Raw genomic sequence first — 18,757 nt, forward strand, 5'->3', positions numbered from 1 at the left:
TAGTGAGGTTGGCCCAGGATCGGACATTGTTTCGTTCTGCTGTGCATGGGGTCGCTATGAGTCGGTTCCGACTTGATGGCACCTGACAACAGCAACAATGGGTTGGAATCGACTTAACATTACTTAACAACAACAACAATGGGTAAAATATTGAATGATGCAGAAATCGTCAAAAGAAGATGGAAGGAATACACAGGGTTACTGTACCAAAAAGACCACCAATTGCATGGACCACCAATCTCATGGACCACCCAATCTCATGGACCACCAATCTCATGGACCACCTGATCTCACAGACCATCCGATCTCATGGACCACCCAATCTCATGGACCACCAATCTCATGGACCACCCGATCTCACGGACCACCCCATCTCATGGGCCACCCAATCTCATGTACCACCTGATCTCATGGACCACCTGATCTCATGGACCATCCAATCTCATATACCACCTGATCTCATGGACCACCCAATCTCACAGATCACCAATCTCATGGACCACCGATTTCATGGACCACCCGATCTCATGGACCACCCGATCTCATGGACCACCCGATCTCATGGTCCACCCAATCGCATGGACCAACGATTTCATGGACCACCTGATCTCATGGACCACCGATTTCATGGACCACCCAATCTCATGGGTCACCAATCTCATGGACCACTGATTTCATGGACCACCCGATCTCATGGACCACCAATTTCATAGACCACCTAATCTCATGGACCACCCAATCTCATGGACCACCGATCTCATGGACCACCCAAACATCAGCCTTCTGGAACCTGAGAACACATGGTACCCAACCACCACTACCAAGTGCTCAAAAAGGAATCACCTTAGAAGTTTCTGGATAGAGTGGGAGAAGAGGTGGAACAAAAGTCAACCGCATAAAAGGACCAGGCTCACTGGTCAGATAGAGGCTGCAGGAATCCCGAGACTATGGCTCTTGGTCAACCTTCAGGTCTGGAATGGAACTCACCCCGTGGCTCAACTGTTGGCCAAACAGCAGACAGATCTAGAAGGCGAACTACAACACTAATGAGGTGCACACACCTTAGAATAATCAAGCATTTGAGACCAAAAGCACAGCATTTACAGAAGGACAATGTTCAGAAGTGTTGGGAAAGATGAGGGAATGGAAACAGGAAATACAGGGAGGAAGTGGGAGATATGATATTCCATGGAGGGCGTTGTAATCACTGAGATGAAACAAAGTGTATGATTTGTTTAATGTAAAACTGATCATCTTCTCTGTAAATCTTCACTCAATTCACAATCAAAAGGGAAAGCAAAACAAAAATCCTACAGAACAAGGGTCTTCTTGTGAGAATGGACTTGGAGGCAACAATACCACCAGCAGTGACAGTAACAGCCACACCTAAGGCTGCACTGTGGTGATGTCCTGGGGTGGGTGAGTCTGGGGGCTGGAGACCACATAGGAAGGAAGTCGTGGGGTGATTCTGGATGCAGAAGCAGCTGAAGAAGAGCAACTGTCCCTGGTTGCAGGATTGCGGCTCCGGGAGCGCTAGTGTCTGGCTGCTGGAGGTAGATGATTAGCTTCACTAGCTGCCCTGGTGGTACAGTGGCTGCTCACCAAAACCTTGGTGACCCATCCAGTGGTTCTGTGGAAGAAGGACCTAGTGATCTGCTCCTATAAAGATGGCAGCCTAGGAAGCCCTATGGGGTAGTTCTTCTCTGCCAGGCAGGACCACTAAGAGTCAAAATAGAAGCGATGGCTGTGAGCTAGAATTGACTCCTTGGCAGAGAACTAGGAGGCCTGGTGGCACCATGGTTTAAGCTTTGGGTTGCTAAGTAAGTAGTTCAAATCCACGAGAAAGATGAGGTTGTCAGTTCCCATAAAGATTTTCCGTCTCAGAACACCTAGAGAACACTTGTACTCTATTCTGTAAGGTCGCTGTGAGTCAGAATCGATGTGATGGTGCTGGACTTGGATTTTGGTGGGTTTTCTTTTCCGTAGCAAACAATTATGTGCTCAAACAGACATCAGAGTCTTGAACCCTCCCCATGAGACCTGACCCTTCCCCACCCCCAAGGTGTGGTGGGCCAGCCAGAGTTGGGATCTAGAGGCTTTCTCCTATTCCCTGTCCCAAGATCATTAGGTTTGTTGATTATTGTTGTTGTTAAGAGCTCCGGTTCCGACACATAACCACCCCGAAAAGGGTTCCCAAGGGGCAGTTGGTGAGCTTGAATCACCAACCTTGTGGTTCAAACCGACCTTGCAGTCCAGTGCTTTATCCTACTGCCACACCAGGACTCCAGGTTTGTTGATAAGTGGGAATTATTAATGAAAGGGATCAAGCGTGTGTCCTATGGTGATTACTGCTCCTGTAAGTCAGATTTAATGATGGGAGAATTCATGAGGGATTAATGATAATGAATTGGCAGCAGCAGATAACAGATTCAGCCGTGTCTGTAATTCTAATTCCAGCCCAAGGAGTGAGAAGTGCCAGCCATGCCCTGGGCCAGGGCTGGAGCTGAGGAGACCCCAGGACCCTACTCAGAATTCTGCATGGTGGTCAGTGCTGGCCGTGCCTCCGGACATGGGATCCTCCTGGGGATGGTGGAAACTGGGAGCTCTGAGTCCAATTAGTTCTGTATGTTTCCTGTGGGCAGTGTCTTGTTTCCCATTCTTTGCCCTCTCCTTCTTTGGTCTAGGGGACCCATTGGTGCTGTTGGATAAACACTGGACTGCTAGCTGCAAGGTCAGCAGCTCAAACCGACCAGCTTCTGTGTGGGAAAAAGTCGGGCTGTCTGCTTGTGTCAAGATTTACAGCCTCAGAAACTCAACAACCGGGTCCCTATGAGTCGGAATCAGCTTGATTGCAGCGGCTTTGGATTTGGTGTTCTGTCTGCTTTGCTAGCTTGGCTGGAGCCATAGGTTTGAGTGGGGACAATCGTCACGAGTTGGAATTGACTCAACAAAACATACAGCAACAAGTTGATTTTGTTCTGCGTTGCATGTTGCTGTTGTTGTGAAATGCCGTGGAGCTGGTTCCAACTCTTAGCCACCTTGTACAGGGTTTCTTTTGTGGGAGCAGAAAGCCTTATCTTTCTCCTGAGGAGTGGCTGGTGGGCTCGAATCACTGACCTTGTGGTCTGCAGCCCAGTGCTTATTTATGGAGCACTGTTGTTGTTGTTAAGTGCCGTAGGAGTCGGTTCCGACCCATAACAACCCTGTATAGTGTTTCCAAGGAGCAGTTGTTGGGTTTGAACTGCTGACCTTGCAGTCCAGTTCATTATCTTGCAGCGCCATGTCCCCCCAAATTTGTGTTGGAATACTAGCCCCTATACCTAGCCCCTGGTGTGGTGCTACAGGGAAATGCACCGGACTGCAAGGTCAGAAACCCTACACAAGGTCTCTGTGAGTTAGAACCATCTCTACAACAACTTACCAAACCCACGCAAATCAAGCCCACTGCCTTCGAGTTGGTTCTGACTCACAGTGACCTATAGGACAGAGTAGAACTGCTCTGTGGGTTTCTGAGGCTGTAAATCTTGACAGGAACAGAAAGCCTCATCTTTCTCCTGAGGCATGGCTGGTGGGTTTGAGCCACCCGCCTTACGTTAGCAGCCCAATGCTTAACCCACAGCTTTCCCAGGGCTCCTAACCTCTTCATGTGAGTCTAATTCCATCTGGAAACAGGATTTGCATTGCTACGTTAACGAACCCATATCAGTATGTCTTAAGCCAATTGCATGTGTTTTTTTTTGTTTTTTTTTTGAACATTTTATTGTGGTTTGGATCAAATTTTACAGAACACATTAGCTTCCAATTCAACACCTTTTGCACATGTCTTTTTTGTGTGTTTTTGACACTGGTTGCTGTTCCCTCAGTGGAACAGAGCTCTTCCTACTTCCTCCCTGGCTTGATCCTTTCCACTTGTCCTTTTCTCCTGCCTCTTCCTGCTGCTGATCTTTGTTTTGGGGAAAATGCTGCCCTCTTGGTGTCCTAGGGTTGATGGTTCTGAGGAGCATGTTATTGTCCCCTTTGTATGTCTGTCTACTGTGTGGCGCTGTGGGTTCATGTGCCAGACCGCAAAGCCGTTTGAACTGCAAGGTCGGTGGTTCAAGCTCACCAGCTTCTCCTCAGAAACCCTATGCAGGGTCACTATGGGTTGGAACCGACTCGATGGCACTTAACAACAAACAACATTGTTTGGCTGAAAGGTGAACCCTGTGGGGTTGGGTTCAGTTTCAGGTTTAAAGGGTGCCTGACAGTTTCCTCCATCCCTGTCAGAAGCTAAGTCACGTTTGAGATAGAAGAAAACAAATAAGACACAGGGCCGGAAGCTCAAATGAAGGGGAAGATGCACTCGACGTGAAGATTGCCAAGGAAGCAGGAAGAGAAGTTGCAAAGAGAAATACAGAGAGAGCTTCTCTCTGGAGAGCCAGGGTTCTATATTTGGACTTCTGGCCTCCTGAACTATGAGCAGATGAAATTCTGTTCGTTAAAGTTGCCACTGGTGTTTCTGTGACAGCCACTTTAAGATAGCAGCAGAAGTGATGCCAGGACCCACAGGTGGGAGAGTGGGGATGTGCAGCCAGTCAGGGACCTCACTGCTCAGCACAGTCCACCCCCGGGGGCCTCTGGGAACTGAGGTGGACCTTGTGAAGCAATGAGGGCACTGTTGTTCGTGGGTGAGGCCTTCGGTCCCTTGAGTGTCCCCTGCTTTGCCAGGTCCCTGCAGACAGAAAGTTCTCTGGTGATGAGCAGACGCTGGCAGAAGGCAGCCTGCCATACACACAGGGGCGGAAGCAGTTGCTGTTGTTGGCTGCCGTCGAGTCAGTGCTGAGCACATGGAGACCTCTTACACAGTGCATCCTTAATGCTGCTGGGCCTTGAACCATCTCCTCAGCCAGGCTTCAGCGCCACGCACGATGGGATCGGACCATTGTGATCCATAGGGCATTCACTGGCTGATTTCCACCTGGCTTTTCTTCCTACTCTATCATAGTCTGGAAGCTCCGCTGAAACCTCTTCACCACCACAGCAGCACGTCAGCCTCAGTGGCTGTGCATGAGATGCAGTGTCTGGGAGTTGAACCCATGACTTCAGCATTGCTGTCTAGTCCGTTCCAACTCATAGCAACCCTGTATAGGGTTTCCAAGGAGCAGCTGGTGGGTTAGAACTTCTAACCTTGTAATAAGCAGTCCAGTGCTTATCCAACAGCATCACACCAGGGCATGAAAACTGAGAATGCCACCACTGAAAATAACCACCATGTATCTGCTCTCTGATCCATTTGTTTCATAAACCCTGATTGAGGCTCCTTCCTGCCCTCGCCCCGAGAATGTCCTAGGAGATTTGGAGATGGTTAAGATTGACCCTGTGCAGCCTCCTACAATGTGCAGGTGCACCATGAAATTCAGAAAGAGAGGCACTCTTGAGGTTGAGACCAAGGAGGGCTTCCTGGAGGAAGTGAGATTTCAGAGAGACCTACAAGAGAAGGGAGTTTCACCAAGCAGAAAAATTGTAGGTGTGCATCCTAAGCGAAAGGAACAGTTGAGCAGGAGTAGGGGTTCTTTAGAGGTCAAGGTCTGTTTTGAAAGTGGGTGTACCCTGATACTGTGAGATTTGGGGTGAGTGCATATGGTAGGGACATCTTAATGGACAAGAGACTGGGAAGTGCAATGGGCCACATTGCTGCCCTTACACTAATACAAACAGGAGATGGAACACACAGGAGCTGTTCAAACAGCCTTCCATGTTGGATCTCATTGACTCTTCAGAGCAGTGAATGAACTGGGATTATCTCTGTGGTACAGAGGAGGGCCACTTTCAAATCTTAATGAAAATATCAGTGTGAGGACTAAGGTGCACTTGATCCAAGCCCTGGTCTTTCCAATCTCCTCCTTTAACCTGGACATCGAATAAGGAAGACTGAAAAAGAGTTGATGCATTAGAATTATGGTGTTGGTGAAGAACAAGTACCTTGGACTTCTTTCAATGGAAAAATCTGTCTTGGAAGAAGTACCGCCAGAGTTCTCCTTGGAAGCTAGGATGGTGAGACTTTGTCTTACATACTTTGAACATGTTATCAGGAGGTCCCAACTGCTGGAGAAGGACATCATGCCTGGTAATGTAGACAGTTGGAGTGAAAGAGGAAGACCCCCAATGAGACGGATAGACACAGTGCGTACATAGCACTAATTGCGAGGATGGTACAGGATCGGGCAGCGTTTTGTTTTGTTATACTTGGGTAAGGTCACATGACTTGGAATCAACTCAACAACACCTAACAACAGAGCTTTTTCCTGAGGCGATCCTACCATTGTTGTTCATGTCTGCCTATTTCCTTGTAAGCTGTTTTTGGGTGTTAGAAAATTGGATTAAGCTTCAATCACATTTTCTCCTAAACACAAAAGTTCAAAATTAGTAGCATATTTCTAACAGACCTCACTTAAAGCAAATCAAATTAAATGAGGTTGTTTTAAAACGGGCCCTCCTGTATACATTATGCAGCATGGATTGGAAAGATTTATGAAGTGAGGTATGTTTGTAAATACTGGAAAGCTCAAAATTGTTTTGACCTTGTGATATTTGAACCATATTCTTGTAAATTGCATCCAACTCGAAATTGACATCCTGTGGATTTACAGTCCCCTTTTCCCCTACATATTGCTTTGGAATTTTATTACAAACTCGTTTGATGATGTTTTGTGTTTATAAACCTTGATGTTATCCGAAGTTGCGTTAAGATCAAAGGATATTGAGAGTAAAAGTTCTCTTTGAGAGCTCCTATTCACCCTTCAGAACCCTGTCATCTTAGGGATGGGCAAACTGAGTCTCAGAGAAGTGAATCTATTTTCTAGGCCACATAGAGTTGGTTGTTCAGTCTGGGCAGTGAATTCAGGACTCTGGAAAGCAGACTGGAATGATTACAGACTTTGAAGGGATATAGACTCCTGGTGTGACCCTGGTAGGATCAGCACTGGACTGTGAGCCACACAGTCAATGGTTCAAATCCACCAGCTGCTTCTCGGAAACCTTATACAGGATTGCTATGAGTTGGAACTGACACGATGGTATTTAACAACAACAACCAGGTAAGTCCAGACTATATGCAAAAGTGAATGCTCTTAGCTGCTAATGGAAAGATTGGAGGGTCAGATACACCCTGAGGTTCAAGTCTGCCAAAGAAAGTCCTGCCTATCTACTTGTGTAAAATCAACCAGTGAAAACCCTGTGGAGTATGGTTCTACTCTGCCACATGTGGGGTCACCAAGAGTCGAATGCATTCAATGGTGGCTGGGTTGGCCACTCCGCCTAGCTGTGTGATCTTTGTGACTTGTCTTAGCCCCCGCTCCCTAGCCCTTGTGAAGTAGGGACAAATGTCCCTGTCTCAGGCTTGATGGGAGGATTGAATGAGAGAGATCACAAGGGCCAAGAGCAGAGTCTAGTCTAGGGTCTGTCTCCTAAAGGGTGCTGACTACCAGTTACTGTGAAGTCAATTCTGGTTCCTGTGCATCCAGTATAGCTGAAAGGCCAACTCTTCAGGAGCCCTGGTAACGTAATGGATTATGAGCTGGGTTGACCACAAGGATCACAACTAATGACCACAAGTTCACTAGTTCTGATCTACCAGCTGCTCCGCGGGAGAAAGATGAAGCTTTCTACTCCCGTAAAAATTGCCAGTCTTGGAAACCCTATGTTATTGTTGTTGTTAAGTTTCAGTGAATTGGTTCCAACCCATAGTGACCCTGTATAGGGTTTCCGAGGAGCGAATGGAGAGCTTGAACCACTGACCTTGCAGTTCAAACCGACTTTGCAGTCCAGCACATTAACCTACAGTGCCACACCAGGACTCCCAGAAAACCTATACATAAGGGTCATTCTGAGTCAGAACTGACTTGGTGGCACACCGCCACCACCACCCACTCTTTAGAAGCAGATTATCTTTCTTGTGAGACACTTCCAGGTAGACTTAACCTCCAACTTTCAGTGAACTCTGAGCATGTTAGCTACTTGCATCACCCCAAAGAGGCCCAATTTTTACTTATTTTCCCTTTTGGAAGCCCTATATAGGGTTGTAATGAGTCAAAATTGACTTGATGACACTTAACAGTCACAACAAACAATAAACAATGATTTCAAAAGATGGACTGTCACAGTGGCTGCAACACAGAGCTCAGATATGACAATAAATGTGAGGTTGGCCCAGGACGGGACAGTGTTTTGTTCTGTTGTGCATAGGGTCGCTATGAGTCTGAGCTGACTCTACAGTACTTAACAACAACAACAGTGACTCCATGTTGTTGTTGTTAGGTGCCATCGAGTCGGTACCGACTCATAGTGACCCTATGCACAACACAACGAAACACTGCCCGGTCCTAAGCCAACCTCACAACTGTTGCCACACTTGAGCCCATTGATGCTGCCACTTGGCCAATCCATCTCACTGGGGTCTTCCTCTTTTTCTCCGACCCTCCACCTTACCAAACATGATATCCTTCTCCAGCGACTGGTCCCTCCTGACAATATGTCCAAAGTATGAGAGACGAAGTTTGGCCATCCTGGCCTCCAATGAGCACTCTGGCTGCACTTCTTCCAACATAGATCTGTTAGTTCTTTTGGCAGCCCATGGCACTTTCAGTATTCTTTTCCAACACCATAACTCAAAAGTATCAATTCTACGGTCTTCCTTGTTTAGTCCTTATCCCTCTAGAAGAGACTCCAGGGTGGAGTGCAGTAGTGGGGTTGTCCCAGTGGTAGTAGGGACCAGTAGGTAGTAGAGGAATCCAATGAGAGAAGGGATTGGCTCGTGGAGTTGGCTGAAGACAGGCTCTTGGTGTTGTGGGGTTAAGCAGTAAGTGCACACTCAGAGGCACAGGTCCTGGCAGAGAGGATAATAGGGTGCCTCTCTAGCTATGCTTTAGCCCACGGAGAATCCTTTGCCACTTTATTCAAGTATCAGGACTTGGGTCACATATCACTGCCTATGAAGTCTTTCGGTTCTTGGTGCACCATGAGTCCTGAGCTTAACTGCATAAGTGACCCCACTTGTGGTTGTTAGGTGCCATCCAATTGATTCTGACTCATGTCAGCTTGATGGACAACAGAAAAAGGCACTACTGCCCAGTCCTGCACCAGCCTCAGAATGATTGCTGTGTTTGAGCCCATTGCTATAACCACTGCGTCAGTCCATCTCCTTGAGGGTCTTCCTCTTTTTCCCTGTCCCTTGATTTTATCAAGCATGATGTCCTTCTCCATGGACTGGTCCCTCCTGATAACACGCCTAAACTTAGTGAGACAAAGTCTTATTAGCTTGGCTTCTCAACAGATACAGTTATGCTAGTTAGGTGCCATGGGGTAGGTTCTGACTCTTAGTGACCCTATAGCCAACAGAATAAAACACTCCCCAGTCCGGTGCCTACCCCACGATTGATTTGAGTCTATTGTTACCACTGTGCCAATCCATCTCATTGGGGCTCTTTCTATTTTTTGCTGACCTTCCACTTTACCAAACATGATGTACTTCTCTAGGGACTGGTCCCTCCTGAAAACATGTCAAAAGTACTAGAGATGATGTCTTGCCATCCTGACTTCTAAAGAGCATTTTAGTTGTACTTCTTCCAAGATAGATTTGTTTGTTGTTCCATGGTACTTTCACCAACACCATAACTCAAGTGCATCCATTATTTTCTGGTCTTCTGTATTCATTGTCTAGCTTTATATGCCTATGAAGTTACTGGAAATACCATGGCTTGGGTCAGGCGCACCTTAGTCCTCAGACTGACATCTTTGCTCTTCAACACTTTAACAAGGTCTTGCGCAGCCAATTTGCCTAATGCAATACGTCATTTGATTTCTTGACTGCTGCTTCCATGAGTGCTGATGGTTGATCTGAGCAAAATAAAGTCATTGACAACTTCAATATTTTCCCCATTTATCTTGATGTTATATATTGGTCCAGTGGTGAGGATTTTTTTTTTACTTTGAGGTGCAACCCATACTGAAAGCTGTGGTGTTTGATCTTCATAAGCAAGTGTTTTAAGTCCTCTTCACATGATAGGGGGTCAATTCAGGAGAGACTTCATCTCTCATACTTAAGGCATGTTATCAAGAGGGATCAGTCTCTGGAGAAAGACACCACGCCTGATGAATTGAAGGACAGCGATAAAGAGGAAGACCCCCAATGAGATGGATTAACACAGTGCCATCAGCAGTGGGCTCAAGTGTACCAACAGTTGTGATGTTCATGTACGGCCAGGAAGTGCTTCATAGTGTTGTGCATAGAGTTGCTATGAATCATAACCAACTCAATGACACCTAACAACAACAACAATAGAACTGGCTGCAGAATTAGACAGACCAGGGTGATAACCTCCTTTCAGGTACTTACATATTAGACATGGTACCTTGTGCAAGGAACTTTAGCCTTAGTTTCTTTATCTGAAAAAAAAAAAAAATGTGAATAGTAATAGTGTCTGCCTCAGGGATCACCAACCTAACACTTTAATTGTACTGGTCACCAATCCATCTGTTTGTCGTACTGTGGTGGCTTGTATGTTGCTGTGATGCTGGAAGCTATGCCAGTGGTGTTTTAATGATCAGTAGGGTCATCGTGGTGGACAGGTCTCAGCAGAACTTGCAGACTAAGACTGGCAAAAATTAGCCACTGAACACCATATGGACCATAACAGAAGATTACCTGGTCTAGTCCTAGAAATCCTGGAAGGAGCTCTGGTAGTGTAGTGGTTACGAACTGGGCTGCTAATCTCACGGTCAACAGTTCGAAACTACCAGCTTTTTCAAGGGAGAAAGATGAGGCTTCCTGTTCCTGTAAAGATTTACAACCTCAGAAACCGTGTACAGGGTTGTTATGAGTCGGAACCGACTCCATAGCCCAGAACAACAATGAGATGTTCTGGAAGATGAGCCCCTAGGTTGGAAGACACACTACACAGTGTCCACATTAATGGACTTAAGCGTATCTTGTTGTGTGCTATCGAGTCATTTCTTATTCAAAGCAACCCTGGATAGGGTTTCTGAGACAACAGCTCTTTATGGGAACACAAAGCCTCATCTTTCTCCCTTGGAGTGGTTGGTGGAGTCAAACTGCCAACCTTTCAGTTAGTACCATGCCACCAGAGTTCCTTTAAACATACTCACAATTGTGAAATGGTACAAGATTGGGCAACATTTTCTATTATACATAGGGTCACCATGAGTCAGAGCAAATACAACAGCAATGAATGAAGAGCCAGCCACTTAAGAGGGTATCCGCCTTAGGAAATACTCACCAAAGTGACACATACAAAAATGGCGGGCACTGAGGAAAACAGCTTGGTTACTGTTGCTAGGTGTGGTCGAGTTGGTTCTAGCTGATGCCGTTGTTGTTGGTAGGTGCCATGGTGTCTGTTCCAACTCATAGTCACGCTATGTACAACAGAATGAAACAATGCCCAGTTCTGTGCCTCATTGTCATGTTTGTGTCTATTGTTACTACCATTGTGAATCCATTTCATTAGGGATCTTCCTGTTTTTCACTGACCCTCTGCTCAGCTGAAGCTAGGTCATTGGTATTTCACATACCAGCAGGGGCATTCACGATCAGTAGGTTTTAGTGGAACTTTCAGACTGAAAATAGGAAGAAAGACCTGATGACTACATAGAAAAATTAGCCAATGAAGACGGTATGGATCACAACAGAACAACGTTCACCTCACTTGCATCGGACAAGCCATTACAGAGATCAATCGTTGGAGGAAAATTTCATGTTTGGCGAAGTGAAAGGGTATGCAGAGATGAGGGAGACCCTTGGTGAGATGGAGGGGGTCAGTGGACTTGGATACATCTGGGACTGTGAGGATGGTTTAGGGTCAAGCAGAGTTTCATTCTGTTGTGCATAAGGCCAGCACCAGTTGGATTCATAGCATCTGTCTACTTGGCTGCCTACCATCTATTTTAGGATTGCTAGTGCCACAGGGACAATTCCTTTTCCTCTTTGAGACTTAATGTTCCAGTCAAATAAATGGTGTTTTCTCATCTGTGGACCATGTATCCGAGTCAAGAGTGAGGCGACCACACAGTTATTCAAACACCTCTTAAAATCCACTCGCAAACCTAGCAAACCTGTTCTAGGTGGTGTGAGAGTAGATGCTGTAAGAATTAAGAAGGCACCTAGGAAAACCTCACTTTCCCCCATCTCACTGTATTGTTTGAAATATATATACTCTCAACAAACATAAGCATGGAGATAGAATTTGTAGCAGGTGATGATTTGTACTTATTTTATGTAAGAGATCGTTGTAACGGAAAGATGTGGGTCCAGAGAATTTGCTTATTTCCATCAAGAAACATTAATTAAGAACCTTCCAGAAGCCCAGGTCTACACTTGCTTGTAAGGAGCCCTGGTAGCTAGTGGATTATTAGGAGCTGATCTGGGCTGCCAACCTCAAGTCCAGCAGTTCGAATCCATTTGTGGTTTCGTGGGAGTAAGATGAGGCTTTCAGCTCCTGTAAATATTTACAGCCGTATACAGGGTCACTGTGAGTAGGAGCTGTCTCATGGCAACCACGTGTACCACTGGGGTCCGTAAGATTCCCATGGTTGAGTTTCAGAAGTAGATCTCCAAGCCTTTCTTCTTAGTGCGGTTTACTCTGGAAGGTCCGCTGAAACTTGCTCAGCATCCCAGCAACATGCAGGTAATGTGCAAGCCTCCACTGCGCATGCAGTTCCCTGGCCGGAAGTGGAACCCCGAGTCTCCCGCCTGGGAGGTAGATTACCAAGTGCACCAGAAAACGTCGAAGGAACTGGAAGTCCAGTGTGCTTGCCTGTGTTGGGGGGTGTGGGCCACCTGTAAAGAGAAGACAGGTAAGTATTTTGAATGAGGGAAGCATTTCGTGGGAAGGAACTCACTAGGTAGGGGAAGCATTGCCTGTGGCCATCCCAGAAGGCTTCCTGGAAGAGGTGGCTTTTAATTGGAGACTTGAGGATGAGTGAGAGTTTGTCCATCCAAGACCTCAGGGAAGAGAATTGTGGGGGGGGGCAGAGGGAGTCGGTGATAGGCAAAGGCTTAGAGTCAACGATGACCTAGAGCCTTTTGGGAACATCTGGGCTGGAGCATGGCATGTAGGGGCTGCAGAGAGTGACCTCAGGGATCAGGAGGGAAGCAGCCTCCCATTGGGCCCCAGGAAGTACAGCTCAGAGTCTCAAAGGCATTTCTAAGATGCCTGTCCCGGGAGGGCACCACGTCCTGCTGCAGTGATATGGGGAGGGAATGGGAGGAGTTGTCCAGAGAACTGGTCTCTGCTAATTGACCCTCCGGCTGGCTTCCTTCTGCCCGGTGCCAGCTGTCATCTGGAACCTCTAAAAATTTCATTTAGCACGAAGGCAGCGGCTGTGGCATCCGGGGTCTTCCCCTTCTCGGGGAAACCAAACTGCCCTTTCAAAAAGGAATTAATTCGCAACGAGTCCTCAGGATCACAAATCATTAACAGACGTGTTCCAAAAATGTCCAAATAATGGTAACTTTGGAGGAGGGGTGGTGTGGGTGTTTCTGAAACCTCATCATTGTAAATAGACTGTTTGGGATAAAAGGAAAGGGGGAAAAGCTTGGACAAAGATTCCGATGTCTAATGGGAAAGGCTCTTTTTCTTTCTTTTTTAAAAATGAGTAGAGGTGTCATGGGAAGAAATCTCTGTTTGGTTTTCCTTCTCCCGTCTTCTGACTTCAAAGGAGGTGGTGGGGCCAGAAGTTAGAACGCAGTGGACAAGGTTGCTGAAAACAGAAGTCCTGAGAACACTAGGGCAGGATTCGAATTTGTCCTTAAATCAGAGATGATATCAGGATAGGAGCAGAAAGAGGCCCCCTGTGTTACTGCTTTGCCTTCTAGGAAAGCACAGCTGGACTGAATGGGCACAGTGTCCTCAGTGATTGTGAGTATGATGCAGAGCCAGGCACACGTTGGAGTCAGCAGCATCTGTCTGTCTGTCTATATCTGTCTCTGTCTATCTAATATCTTTCTCTCTCTCCATGCATCCATCCATCATATATCCATCCACCCATCTCTGTCAATACGTATTTATCATCTATTCATATCTGTCTACCTGTCTGTATCTAGCTCCATCCATTCATCCATCATGTATCTACTCACCCACACACCTTTCTATCCATCCATATCTCTCTCTATATATATCCATCCACCTATCACCCATCCATCCATATCTATCCATTCATATCTATCTATCTATCTATCTATCTATCTATCTATCTATCTATCTAAGACCCCCAGCGAGATGGATTGGCAAAGTGGAAGCATCAATGGGCTCAAGCATGGCAACGATAGTGAGGTTGGGCCAGGATCGGGCAGTGTTTGGTTCTGTTGTGCATAAGGTCGCTATGAGTCAGTACTGACTTGATGGCACCTAACCACCACAACAATCTATCTAACCACCCATCCATCTATCTACCCACTCATTTACTCCTATCTATCCATCTACCCATCCATCCACCCACCCACCTATGTCTATCTATCTATCTATCTATCTATCTATCTATCTATCTATGTATCTATGTATCTATCTATCTATCTATCTATCTATCCATCCATCCATCTACCCACCCATCCATCCACCCACACATCCGCATCTATCTATCCATCATCCACCCACCCACCCATGTCTATCTATCTATCTATCTATCTATCTATCTATCTATCTATCTATCTATCTATTCATCCATCCATCCATCTACCCACCCATCCATCCACCCACACATCCGCATCTATCTATCTATCTATCCATCATCCACCCACCCACCCACCCTTTTACCTTTCTGTCATCTACTACCAGACCTGGTCCCTAGTTGCCTGCTGTGGGCTGCCCTGCACAATAGATTAAACACTCCATCACCATGATGGCTTGGGAATCAGACTTTGATGAGCCATGGAGTTTTCATGAGCTGATTTTGAGAAATAGGTGACCAGGTCTTTATTCCTAGTCCATCTTAGTCTGGACGCCCTGCTGAGACCTGGTCAACATCTAAGCCACATACAAGCCTCCACTGACAGACAGGGAGTGGCTGTGCTTGATGTGTGTTGGCTTAGACTTGAACCCAGATCTCCCGCATGGTAGGCGAGAACTGTACCACTGAGCCACTAGTGTCCTGGTGATACTTGATTTACCTCCAGCTTGTCTTCTAGTGTCTGCATTTCCAGCAAGGAACAGAAGTGGCTGATGAAGATGTGGGAGGAGAGCTTCCCCCTGAGTTGAAGAGCTGGATTTCAGTCCCGGAGGCTCTCGGAGGAGGGGCTCGCTTGATTCCACTTGATTCCCAAACTTGTACTCTGTTAGTCAGAATCCTCTGCTCACCACACATGTCTCCAGTTAAGACTCTGGAACTCTGGGAGGTTTCTGTGTGTATCCCTTGCCCCCTCCCCTCCAAAGCACCCCGCTCACCTTCACCCATTTCAGACGAGTGTGGATGGTATTTCAACTTCAAGGAGTTGGGGTGGGGGTGGGTGGGTGGAAACTTATGAATCTGTGACCCCTGGTCTTTGAGTTGCACAGACCAACACCACCCCCTTCAAAGACTAGCTGGGTGCCGGCCTGCAATTTCCTGCCCTAATCTGACAGTTCAGTCCGCAGACCTCTCTGGCTCTCTGCCTCCCTCCCTCATAGCTTTAAGGCTGATAGTGTCTTGTCACCGTCTGGTTGCAGTAGGCTGGAGGGAGACAGAGACTGATAAATGCTCTTTTGATCTCAGCTCTGCAAAGCCAGATCTGGTGTGGGGAGCAGGGGGTGGGGAGGAAAACAAATAAAAATAAGAGTCACACAGTGGGCCCATTGAAAATGATCAGAGTCTGTGGGATCTAGGGAACTCTTTCTGAAATGGGGGGAGGAGGGGTTCCTGGATCCTCCGGCACATTACATATCAAAAGGAGGGGGCCACAGCTGGGAAGGGACCCCAGCTCAGCACCAGGCAAGGAACCTAATTAGGTAAAAATCATTGAAATGGTTTTCCAGGCATGGCTTGATTTAGGGCTTTTATCACCACCTAATGCATAATTACCAGCAGGACAAACTATTGAACAAAAGCTCTCTTCTGCTCAGAGGGATTATGTTAATTTTCATTAATCTTATATATTACCCTTGCTCTTCAAATGAATGTTATCTTAAAGGCCCAAATGCCTCCTTTGATCTTGGGGAAGAGAAAAAGGGAGGAAGAAGAAAAGACCGCAAGGAACCTGTGTTTATTTGGAAGTGACATTTGAACATTGGGCTGGGAGGGCAGGGTCAGAAGTTTCCTGTCCTCTGGCGCTAATCCCACCTCCCAAAGAAAGAAATGTCAAGAGGAAACTGGGTCGGTTCAGTTGTCCGAGGTCTTCCTTAGTGTTGGTAAGGATCCCTGGTGGCACAGTGGGTTAAGCTCTGGACCGCTAATGAAAAGGTTGGTGGTTCGAACAGTTGCTCTGTGGGAGAAAAACGTGGCTGTCTGTTTCCGTAAAGATCTAGAGTCTCAGGAACCTTGTAGGACAGTTGTTTGTCCTCCAGGGTTGCTAGTAGTTGGAACCAACTTGACCACAGTGGGTTTGGTTAACGAACTAAAGGTTGTAGATTGGAATCTACTCAGGTACGTTGGAAGAAGGGACTGGCAATCTTCTTGTGAAGAATCAGTCATCGCAAACTCCGGAGAACAGTTCTGCTCGTGGGAGTTGTCATTAGTCAGAATCTGACGGTGGTGATGTGCCGTGGAGTCAGTTCCCACCCATAGCGACCCTGTACAGGGTTTCCGAGGCTGTAAATCTTTATGGGAGCAGAATACCTCATCTTTCTCCCTTGGAACAGTTGGTAGTTTCGAACTGCTGACCTTGCTGTTTGCAGCCCGATTCGTAACCACTACGCTACCAGAGCTCCTAGTCTTTGGCAGTTGGTACAGGCGGACCCTGGAGCTACATTGGGTTTGGTTCCTGACCACTGCAATCAAGTGAATATTTCAGTAGTGAGTCAGACGAATTTTTTGATTTCCCAGTACATGTGAAAATCATGCTTACACATGACTCTTATCTACTAAGTGTGCAATTGTTGTTGTGAAGTGTCGAAGAGTCTATTCCAACCCATAGCCACCCTGTGTAGGGTTTCCCAGGAATGGCTGGTGAGCTTGAACCACTGACCTTGCAATTCAAACGACTTTGCAGTCCAGCGCATTAACCCACAGCGCCACAGATGAAAACGTTTAAAGTGCTGTGAGAATGACTCACATGGGACAGGGACATAAAATGAGCACCTGCTCCTGGAAAAATGGTGTCAAGGGACATGCTGGATGCAGACGTTCCCGCCGTGAAAAACACATGGTCTGCGTGTGGAGGGAGACACAGCAAAGCCTGCCTAATGAGATGGTCCATGGATCCGGATTCCATGTGAACGTCTCACAACTTCCTTAGACAGTTTTGTGATTCAGCATCTCCGCTCCCCTTACCATGCTAGTAGCCCTGAGGGCCCCCTACAGTGATTTTAATAAAAATAATCATTAAGACAATGGAACCAGCTACTGTTAGTAATGTTGTCTCTGGTACCATGGGATGATTCCAACTCAGTGACCCCATGTGTTAGAAAGTACAACTACCCCATAGGGGTTTTGAGGCTGCAGTTTGTATGTAAACACATCACCTGATTTTCCCATGGAGCGACTCGGTAGTTTAGCAGCCAAGGGCTTCACTGTTACCCCACCAGGGGTCCTCAGAAGGCCCACATGTATTGGGCTTTTTGTTCATTGCTTTACTTGTTTATCTTTATCGATTCCTTAGGAGAAAGATGAGACTTTCTGCTCCTGTAAAGATTTACAGCATCGGAAACCCTATACAAGGTCACTGTGAGTCGGAACCGACTCCAGGGCACACAACCACCACCACCACCGTTTCTTACAACATAGAGTCCTGCTTTGGTGCTGTAGGATAAGCACTGGACTGCTAACTGCAAGGTCAGTGGATCAAATCTACCAGCTGCTCCTCAGAAACCCTGAACATTCTCAGTGGGAACTAACTCACTAGCACACAACAATACTAACAACAGTCCTTACAACAGCGGCACAATTATTGGGCTTTTTGTGAATTACTTGTTTTACGTTGTCCTGGTGTGGTGCTGTAGAGTAAGCACTGGACTATAAACTACAAGGTTGGTGGTTCAAACCTACAAGCTCCTCGGAAACCCTAAACAGGGTCGCTATGAGTTGGAATCGACTCGATGACACACGACAATAATGGCAACATTCCTTACAACAGCCGCATATTTATTGGGCTTTTAGTTCATTGCCTTATTTGTTTCATGGCATCTATTCTTGGTGTGACACTGTGGGATAATGTCGGTTTGAACCATAGGGTTGGCGGTTCAAACTTACCAGCCGCTCCTTAGAAACTCTATCCAGGGTCACTATGGATGGAACTGACTCGAAGGCACTTAGCAAGAACATTTCTTCACCATGCATGGGCAGTGGTTACTCAGTGGTAAAATTCTTGTCTTCCATGTGAGAGACCCAGGTTCAATTCCTGACCTGTCAGTGGAAGCCTGACTATTGCTATGATGCTGAACAGATTTCAATAGCGCTTCCAGACTAAGATAGACAAAGAAGAAAGGCCTGGTGATCAACTGCTGAAGTCAGCCCTGAAAACCAACGTGGAGCAGAGTTGGGCAGCATTTCGTTCACTTGTGCATGGGGTCACTAGAAGTCGGGGTCCAGTTTGATAGCAGCTAACAGAATGTGGGGACACCAAATGGTTTAAAGTGAA

This window comes from Chrysochloris asiatica, unplaced genomic scaffold (assembly GCF_000296735.1).
Source record: "Chrysochloris asiatica unplaced genomic scaffold, ChrAsi1.0 scaffold00454, whole genome shotgun sequence".
Taxonomy (NCBI): Eukaryota; Metazoa; Chordata; class Mammalia; order Afrosoricida; family Chrysochloridae; genus Chrysochloris; species Chrysochloris asiatica.